This window comes from Fundulus heteroclitus, unplaced genomic scaffold (assembly GCF_011125445.2).
Source record: "Fundulus heteroclitus isolate FHET01 unplaced genomic scaffold, MU-UCD_Fhet_4.1 scaffold_168, whole genome shotgun sequence".
Lineage (NCBI taxonomy): Eukaryota > Metazoa > Chordata > Actinopteri > Cyprinodontiformes > Fundulidae > Fundulus > Fundulus heteroclitus.
The window spans coordinates 218,720-229,724 of NW_023396580.1; positions in this window are offsets into that span (position 1 = coordinate 218,720).

The window sequence follows — 11,005 nt, forward strand, 5'->3', positions numbered from 1 at the left end:
GCTTTTGTTGCACACACAGGCAGTGAAGCAGCTCTGCTATTTGGATTCATTTGACTGAACGACATAGCAATTGTCAACCCACAGGAACGGACGACTAATGGAGACTAGTGTGAAAGGTTAAGATCTGTCTGTTTCAGTCAAATTTAGATTATTTATGTAACATTAAAAATGATAAAAAAATTATATTTTCAAATATTTGATGAGACTGATTGTAACATTAGAAGACAGTACTGAAGAAGTGATTGTGTTTTAACTTAATTAAAAGCATATTTTCTATAACAAGTTTGCAGTTATGTCTTTTGTTGAGATATGACAAACAGTGACTTTAGTTATAAGTAATGTAATGCTACTTATTAGCTTCTGTCATTTTTTGTCTTAACAGTTGTTTGCATTCAGATAATGCTAATTCAAGCAATACATTAAGTATAATGTGTAACTAGCCTTGTACTGTATCATTGTTTAACAATGCCAACACAAAGGTTTCAATACACCTTTTTTTCCTGCATTGAAGCGGTGGTTGACTAAAAGCCTGTAATGTTTGTCTGTGTTATTCATTCTCTTCTGTTTTGGTGACACTTTGTGTGCTACCTTTTATAGGTTGCATGATAGAATGAGGTGTTATCTACTTTACCCCTTTAAACATGCTGCATACTTACAAATTTTAATCAAAGCTGCATGCAAAACTACAACATTATCATCAGTGCTTTGTCATCAGCTTTCAGTTCCTCTGAAACTGTACAATATATAATCTGATTGCCATCAAAGCAAGACTCAAATGTGGAACAAGCTTCACAACTTAGTGATTCCATATGAACCACACTATGAGCCATTACTACGTTATATAATGGCTACTCAAACACAATACCAATAACAATGTTACAATCTTGTGCTACACTATGCAGACACTCGGTCTGTACTAACGAAGATATACTCTTTTGGTATGACAAATGATGGAGTGATGGAGTCGGAACAGCTGTGGGACACTCTAACCTATTTTTTCATTAATTGAGTAAATATTTTTTTTATCACTTGAGGGCAGTTACTGAGTGTTTATGGAGCATTGACCTGAAATTGTTTGACGATCATGTGCTGTGGAAAAAATGTGGAATAATATTGCCTCTGAAGTAGCATGAAGAGGATTTTACACCCTGTAGCCCATTTCGGATTCAGTATGTTTAACGGGTGTGTCAAAGGCAACACACAGGACCATAGATGACAGAGATGTAGATATTTCACAAAATGTCCTTAATTTATTCATTTTTAGACCCCTATAAAAAGATGTTGTTTTTTTTTAGATCCATCCACAAGTTAATATTGCACCTGCCGTGGCTCTCTCTTTCTTGGCTTAACTGTCTTGGTATTGCTCTGAGAGGGTGAGATATCACCTAATTTCTGCTTTGTTAAAACAAGTGAAGTCTCAGAATGTCAATGCAGTTCATGAGATTGCTATTTTAATAGCACTTAAACTGTTGTTGCATTTCCATTAATCTACTTCTCACCCATTCTTTGCTGTTTGTAGGCAGCAAGCACCATTTACTTTACTAGAATGTTTTTGTTTTTACAATTTCTTTATCCAGCTGGATAAATTTTACATGTTAATTTTTGCAGAGCATGCTTCCATTGGGAAGTTCATTGTCCATCCATCCATCCATCCATCCATCCATCCATCCATCCATCCATCCATCCATCCATCCATCCATCCATCCATCCATCCATGACTCCTTTCGATATACAGAACCAGCAGTTCTACATTGAGCTCCTCCCAAATAACAGAGCTCTTCACTCTATCTCTAAGGCTGAGCCCTGTCAGCCTCCAGAGGAAGCTCAGTTCGACCACTTATATCTGTGGAGATCATTGCTTCATGTAAATATCTGTACGATTGCAATGTAATGTGTCATTGTAAATAATAATTTTTCCATCAATGCACTATACATGCTTCATTGAATCTGGATCTTATGGTTATTTCCAGCAGTCTAGGAGCTCATGATTTTTGCACTTTGAACTTATTTTTCATTGAATTTTATCTGGATATATTTAAAATGTTCCATTTTGCAAAATGTTTCATATGGCATGGCCATTGTTATATATTTGGAACTGCCACTGTCTTAGCTTTAAATAATGTCAAAATGTTCTAGTATAGATATGAGACCGATTTTAACATCAGCGAAGTGGTTTCACATGAACCTGTATAACGCTTTTGAGACAGGAGTTATCATTGTTGAGCTCTTGGTCGTGCTCTGACCAGCAAATACCTTGAAACTGTTTCATCAAGATGGAAACAGAGTTTCAGTTAGGATATTAATTGCTCATAACCTCTAAACAAAATCCCATTTTAAAAATAATCTGAGCTTTCCCATCAACCCTATCATGTCAAACCTATAATTTTTGATAGATGCATGTCTGAGACCTCTACTTCCTTAACAAAGTTTGTACTTTGCACACAAAGTACAAACTTCTGTACGCCTTCTGTACCAATTAAATATCTTGGTTAGTAGCTGCAGCCCACTATATCAGTTGCGTAAACAAAATAAAATAAATTGAAAACTTGGAGATGATATTTGTTATGTTTTATTTTTTGTTAAATGCATAAAAAAACTGTTCTGTTTCTAAAAACCTGAATAAAAAATCACCAACCATTGCAGACCTCTTATATAAACAACTATTACTATTTTTATTTGTTTCACATCTTACGCCATGAAAATACTTTCATTAGTGTGATCAGGAGGTCATTACAAGCAGCCTATTTGACTGCTTAGATTGGAGGACTTGTTGGTAAATAGGGCATTTCTTTGGCTCTATTTTCAGCCGCAGATTAATGCACATTTGGTATGCTCGCGAATTATAACAGCAGGGTGTTGTGTGTGGGATCGACTAAAAATAAACAACAGCTCCCATGTTCATCTTAATGAAGCAACATGCCACCCAGTGCAACAGTGTCAGAACCCTGTCTCCTTTGAAACTGCATTTATAGAAAATTTATTTGGAAGAGCAAAGAACGTTTGAAGGAAATCTAGAGCTTTCTGGATTACATGTTCTGTAACAGTAATAAGAAAATGTTTTAGGGAGGGTATCGGCACATGAATGTTAACAATGACCCTGTGAAGATTTCCTGCATTTCCTTATTTTTTTATACAACAGTCCCTTGACATTTTTTCATCTAAAGTTCCAGACTATTGTATTTTCTAGAGGTCTCACTTCAATTTGTCAGTTAAAAGAAAAATATTATGCAATTTAATTTGATGGTAGATACTTCTACTGCGCCCAGAGTTTACATACTGAACCTGCAAAAACCTCAGACTGGCAGGAGGTAAGGATGGACACAGACAAAAATAAGACTTAAAGAAGGACATAATAAGGAAAGAAACAAATAATGGATACACATAAGATAGTGAGGAAGGAAAGAAGGACAGACCCTAGATAGGATGCAAGGAAGGACATAACAAAAATTGGAGGAAGGATAGGGGGAAGCACACAAGGAAAGAAGGAAATAGGGAAGGGGAGAAGGAAAAATAAAATGCACAAGGAAGGATAGAACAAAAGAAAGAAGGACAGAAGGAATGAATGAAGGAGATACAAGAAAAATGTGAGGAAGGAAGGACAAAAATTAAGGAAAATAAGAAATTGGGGAATAAATGAAACAAGGAATGAAGGTTCCTGTTGAAAAAGTGAGGAAGGAAAGGAAATAAACAGGAATGACAAAAAAAGAACAGCACGAGCAAAAGTCAAGGAGGCTAGACAGATGGAAAAAAGGAAAGGATAAAAGAAAGAAGAAAGCAATCAATGATTAAACAAAAGAAATAATAGAAATGTGAACACAACATAGGTAGGACAAAAAGAAACAATGAAGGATATAAGGAAGGACAGAAGGAAAACACAAGAAGGACACAGGGGAAGATAGGCAGAAGAGCTAAAAGATAGATAGACTAAATACATGAAAGAGGACGTGAGGATGGAAAGACACAAGAGGAAAAAGAAAAGAAGAATGAAGGACCTAAAGAAGTACAAAAACACAAGGAAGGAAGGAAGGAAAGAAGGAAGGAAGGACACAAATATGCGTTGAAGGACACAAGGAAGACACAAAGAATGAAAGAATAAGGGAAAGACACAAGAAAGAAACCCAGGATTGAAGGAACCAAGGAAGAATGAAGTATTTTAGACAATGGGATAATGTGTACAGTGTGTAAATAATTGTTTGCCAGAGTGTAATTTCTTTTCCTATACTTATGCAGAGCTGAAAAACACTTTCCCACACCGAGTAGGAAGCCTGTATCCAATATATCGTCTTAGTGACATTCTGTTCTTTCTTAAACCCTTGTATGGTTATGATTAGGCAGGCAGCTGGTTAAGACATTGTTCTTCCTTAACCAGTCACATTCATCTGGCATCAAAAGAGACAGTAAGGACATTAACTGAGACAACGACTTTTCCCTTAAAAAAGAGTTTTCTGCTCCAGTCTAACCACAGATTGGACTCAGGATTGAAACCTCGCTGAAGTCAGCCGTTTGATTTAAATGTCCACCATCCACCACAGCAATCTGTGCTGCTCCGAGGTGGTGAACAAATGAAACAATTCATTTACCGAGATAAACAATTGGCTGCTACATTCAAGGCAAAAACTCTTGTTAGTAGGATCTGTACATTGCTTATTCTGTTCTTTTCGTAAGATTTGTTTGCCGGAGAAAAAAGAGAAAAATACGAACACTTACTCTTTAAAAAAAAAGAGAACAAAGTGTGCACCACAGACATCAAACGGGAATATGATCATTTCAACAGCCTCTTCCAAATATATTTTTTTTTAGCTTTAACCTGAGGTAGTTCAGATCACAGCAGACACTCTGACAGAATGAAAAGCTTTTTCAAAGTATTAAAATATTACACACCGCAGCAAACTATATCCCAGGTCACTTTGAAAATATTCCCATATTTCTGTTTCCATAACTGTGCTGCATTGTGCCAACTGATGAGGAGCAGAAGTTTCAGAGGTTCACTTCTCAAAACCTTGACACATTAAAATTAAAATTTTCTGCATGGCTTCTTACAAGTATAGGAAAAAGGGGTTTTGGGGGAGAAGGGTTTAATGAGCTGTCCCCTCAAGACTCATACCTTTCTGAGGAATCATGATGCAGGAATTATATAGGAATATTGATTATTGCAACATAAAATCCACAGTATAGCAATATAGAACTTTCATTATAGTGATTTGGGCAGAATACAATGGCATGTTGTTGCATTTTATTAACTTTTAGATAAATTGCATTGATACATTTTGATGTCTGAGAAACCCAAGCTCCATTGTTACTCCTGCAGTGCCTTGCAAGAAAACATTTGACAGTTTAATTTGTTGCAGCGTTGCAATCACAAACTCCAAAGTGTTTTATTGGAAACTTATGAGAAAACCCATTAAACCATTCACAGCTACACAAGATAAGTGGCAGAAAAGATAAGTGCATGGAAAAAGTTACCTATAGTTAAAAATAGACTCTAAAACATGATAAGTGCATATACATTCACCCTTCTTAGTCAATACTTTTTGGAACCACCTTTTGTTGTAGTTAGAGCCAAAGATGCCAGTCCAGAACAGGCTCTGCATATCCAGGGGCTAAAAGTTTTGGCTGTTTTTCTTTGCAAAAATATTGCACTCTCAATTCTTTTGTAGCCTCTATCAGGTATTTCCCCAGTATTTCCCCTGTAGATAGCAATAACAATTTTCTCATCAGCTCTGATCAGTCCCTGCTGAGGAAAAGGTTTCCCCATAGCATAACACAGCTACCGCCGTGCCTTGCTGGGCGAACGGCGCGTTGCGTTGATGTGTGCAATATTAGTTTTCTGCCATACAAATCATTTTACTCTTAGGCCAAAAAGATTATTTTGGTCTCATCTGACCAGATCTCATTTTTCTACTTGTTTGAATGTTCCTTAAGGGGCTTGTGAAAAACAGGATTTTTGTGGCGGTCTTTCACACAATAACTTTCTTCTCGCAACTCTGTCCATATTTGTGGAGTGTATGACTAACAGTCGTCATGTGTACGAGAATAACAAGGGTGAAATGTAAGCTATAGGATGAGTTACATAGGGGTAGGAATTAGTAAGCATTTGCTTCCTCCCACTTCTTTCTGAACTTGAAATGGATGAATGCTGTTCCTGGTTTTGTTATATTTTACAGTCTCAGTTCTGAAGCTTGAGAGTTGTTTCTTTGTCCAAATTAAATGATAGTTCTTTTCTTTCTGCTTATTACAATTTAATGTGTATGTGTTCACAATAAATATCCTAATTGATGATTTTTTTTTTTTTACCTGTATCTAACAAGCTTTGTTATTAAGCATTAATTCTTATTTAGGTTATCCTACCTGAGCTGTGAATCTCTGCAGCTCCTTCAGCATTTTAAACCAATTATAAATTCACAGAACTGCTAGACTTATACCGATATAAACAAAGCACAGGTGCACTCCACCAAGGTGACTTCTGAAGGTAAATGGTGGCACTGATATTTTTTTAGAAGTATCAGAGTAAAGGGGGCTAAATACAAACGTGTGCCACATTTTCTTTGTTTTAACAATAATTTGAAAACCATGTATCATTTCTTTAGCCAATTATATTAATTATGACAGGTCTATCATTTCAAATGTTACAAAATTACATCATGGTTTGTTGTTATAAAGTGACAAGAAGTGAAAATTTAAACGGGTACAAAAATATTTTGCAAGATACTTTTACATATAAAGTTTTGAGACTTTGCGCTATCAGTGACATTGGCGTGTTCTGTAAAACCGCTCTATTATTGTCAAAGCAATTGATTTGTTTATCAAATGCTCTATTAAGACTTGAGTTGTACAGTCATTCATTCTGCAGCAAGATTCAGTGGCTTGTCCTGATCATCGTTCCCGCTCCCCCACCATCAGTATTCCTGTGTGCAGCTCAAAGTGGTGGAGCCGGGAGCAAAAAAAAAAAAAAAAGAAAAAGAAATGATAAACAATTTAATCTCACCTTTAATCATGCTTGCGCCAAGTGGTGAGTTAATCACATGAGAAAGATGCCAAGATATTACTAGTGTGCTTAAACAGAGCATGGCCACTGTTTGTCATTTCCACCGGGAATTACAACAGGTATGGTTTTTGCACTATTGGAATAATGTGCTTTCACGTAAAAATCAATTTGTCATGGAACACCTGATGCACACTGTTGTTTGTGCAGTTAAATAAGAGGAGGGGAAAGCAGCAGAAATTGCATTTCATACCAGGTCAGGTACTGTGGTCTCATTAGAGTAAGTTATCCAAGACAAAGTCGGCATGGTTTTAGAAGAACAAGGCAGCCAAAGCCTCACATCGGGACATGGCCTATTTATTATGGATATAAACCACCCTCTCATTTGGAGTTCAGATCATATTAAATAGTATGACTGTGACAATGCAGACACAATTGTCAATAGCAGCTCTTTCCTGAGGTTTTAACATAAACTGAATGATAATTAGTTTCCCTTTGTTGTCCTTATCTCCTACCTGCAGAAATGACCAATTTATGCAGGCTGCACCGGGGCCAGCCAAAGTTGATGCTCCCCACAGGAGGAAAGCAGCCATGTTTCCCACGTCGAAAAATGAACTGAGGAGCAACTCAAGGTTGATTTAGATCCCGAGCAACATGAAATTAAATGAGGAAGCAGGCCACAGTAATCTCGCCCTTATGTTGACACAGCTTCCTCTCAGAATTGCTCTCGTATGGTACCTGCATGCATCGCCTTCTCCCCCCACCCCCCCAGGCCCGTGCGTCACTGAGATGTGGTCAAGTGAGAATAAAAATGCAAATGTCATATTGTTGAAATGCTGAGTGAACTAAATGTCAGTCCTACTTTTCTTTCGATGCAAGATATGAGATTGATGTGGATAAGCAATGTGATAACCGCATAAGGCAGGTTATACCAACAGCTGTGATATTTGAGCTGTGAAATAAGCCTTGTTTCTTTCATAGGAATAAGCAGTTGTCTTATGTCCTTTACAGAGATTATCCCGAAAACATCCACAGTCTGTCTCCTTCTCTTTCTCTTTTTATCTTGCGATTGAATTTTCTCAAAAGCAATGATGAAAACGAGGAACAAACAGAAGAGACAGGTGTAAGCCTGTTGTTTTTAATAATTAATAAGGATCTTAAGTTATGAATACCAAAGGAGCTTCAATGACACTGACAAGACAGAAGACTCTGCTACTCTCCAAACATTTACAGAGCTTTAAATTAAAATTTCTAACACCTTGTTGGCCATATGTCAACCCCCCCACCCAAAAAATAAAAACACCTAGTCAGCCTAAAGTGTAATCAAACTGAGCCACTGTTTTGTTCCAAGAGCCCTGCATTTCCAAGTACAGACTTCAGAACTTCACATTTGAAGCCATGTTTGCCAAATAAATGATCCTTCTTTTGAATTCTCATTGATGTTTTCTAAATATAGAATCTAATTTCTAAAAAGATTAAAGGTTTATATGTATTAGAGGAAGTAACAATAGTATGCTTGTGATAGAAGGGCTAGTAGGGCTGATAGTTTATGATCTTATTTTAGTAAATTTATTTTGCACATTTAATGATACAGTAAATTCGCACAGTGACTATTTGCAAGTCTGTCTAGACCAGAGGTGTCTAAAGTGCAACTTCGGGGGCCATTTGTGGGCCCCAGACTGATTTATTTATTTTTTGGCTCCAACTGCAATACGAGAATTATTTTGCCCACCTGTAGACTTTTTATTTTTAATTAAGGATGAAATATTACAGAAAAGTTAAAATCTTCTAACAATTAAAAATTTGTAGACTCAACACCTTGTATTTGACGTTTAATAAGCACAATTTAAATAGAGAATGCAGCTGGTTAAATTAATTGGTTCAATTGGTAAAAAGTATTTGAATTTGTTTGATCCAACTGAATGTATTTAGTTTAGTTGACAAGCTAAACCATCATAAATAAACAACAGTTGGGAAAACTTAATTGAATTACTTGGTACCAATTGAACCAATTAATTTAGGTCGGAGATGCATTCTGTTTGCATTCTGAGAGAAGACGTTTTACATTCTCTTTAATTTCACAGTAAATAGGACCACACCTACCCAATGACTTTTACTCAAATGCTGAAATCTGATTTTAATTAATTTACTAAAGTTAGCTAAAAATAACAAGCATATTCCAGGAAAGCCTGACTCAAATCATGTTCTTATTGCTGAGACCAGACAGAATTTTTCTAAAAACAATTTCAATCAAACCCAAAAGAATTTGCATACTGGATAACTATCTTTTATAACAGCAAATGTGTAAATGCCTAGTCATACTTTACACATCCCTTTCCTACTGAAATATAATTTGTTTTAGTAAAATATTGCTTACTCATATTTTGTTGAACTGTTAAAAAATTCACAATATAGTTTTTTTTTCATAATTTCCTTTCAACTTTTCTGTTTTTTCATGTGACCAAAACCAAATATGCTTTGCTTCTGGTTTTTGATTCTACAGCTTGTATAGAAATACTTTACATCAGATACAAAACAAATGACGTAGAGATACAAAGGATTCATCCAGTTTGTGTTTTGCAGTCAACTCCTAAAATATGGAGGACTGATGCTGACATAGTCAAAAATGAATATAGCAATAAATGCAGAAATAAACACATGCCCAATAAAAATATAAACACGAAATGAATACACAAAAATACAGTAAATAAATAAATGTATCCAGCATTTAAATTACACAATGAGATTTAATTGTAAATACCTCTTTTAATTAGCTGATCACCTCATTTATTCATGTTTCATTATAATTGTCAACTTTATTTGTCACTTAGTTTTAAATGTATTTATATCTGTCTATGTTTTAATAGTTTTGTTTGTTTTATTTCTTTCTATATTTTTTACCCCGTTTATTTCAGTCGTTTTCCATTTCTGTATGTGTTTCTGCCTCATTGTGCAAAGGAGGAAGGGGTGGGCTTAAGGGGACCACTGCTCCCTATTGGTTGGTTAGCATCAGCCTTCCGTAGATGGAAACGTATGCTGCTGCCAGCAATGGCCGCCGCTACCGACCACTGTCACAGTGGCTACCCAAGTCATCAGTGAGACAGTACACTCAAGGTACAGCCTCCTGTACTCTGATAACCATAAATAAAATGCATCACAACGTCTATCATGTAAAAATGGGAAAGGTGCGGCACAAGCATTAATTAGAAAAGCAGTCAAAAGGCCAAAAGTAACTCTGGAGGAGCTGCAGAAGTAAATAGCTGAAGAGGGACAATCTGCTGACAGCAAAGACAACTGTTAGTTGTGCACTACATAAATCAGGTCTTTATGGAAAACTAACAAATAATCCCTGCAAAATGCTATATGTGGGGGACTAACTAACACTGCTCCTCACTGAACAAAACCCTCATCGGTCTGTGGGGGTACTTTTCTTGAGTATGGACAGGGAAGCAGCTTAGAGTTGATGGGCAGATAATGGAGGTAAATACCGAGCAATGCTTGGAGAAAATCAGTTAGAAAATACTTGAGACTGAGGCAATGCTTCACCATCACACAGGTCAGTAACTCTGAACATACACCGAGAATCAATCAGATCAAAGTATGTTCATGTGTAAAATGACTCAGTAAAGGTCCAGACCTAAACCCAACTAAAAACCAGTGGTGAGTCTCCATGACACCATCCAATCTGAAATTTTAGGTATTTTGTAAAGAAGATTGGAGGAAAATGTCAGCCTCTACATGTAATCATGTAGTTGTACGGCAATTGCTTCTGCAAAGTATTTTCTCTGCTCTGAACACATATGCACACCACACTTTTCAGAAATATATCAACCTTTTGTTCATGACATACAACTCCAACACATCATATTTTAGTTTATGGTTTTTAATTTGACAAAACAAAAAAAAACTTTAACTTTAAGGGATATGAATATGTACTGCAAAGCTGGGTATATTCAATAAATAATAAGAACTTATGCATACTTTGCAGATCATCATAAGGGGAGCATTTACAAGCATATCTTA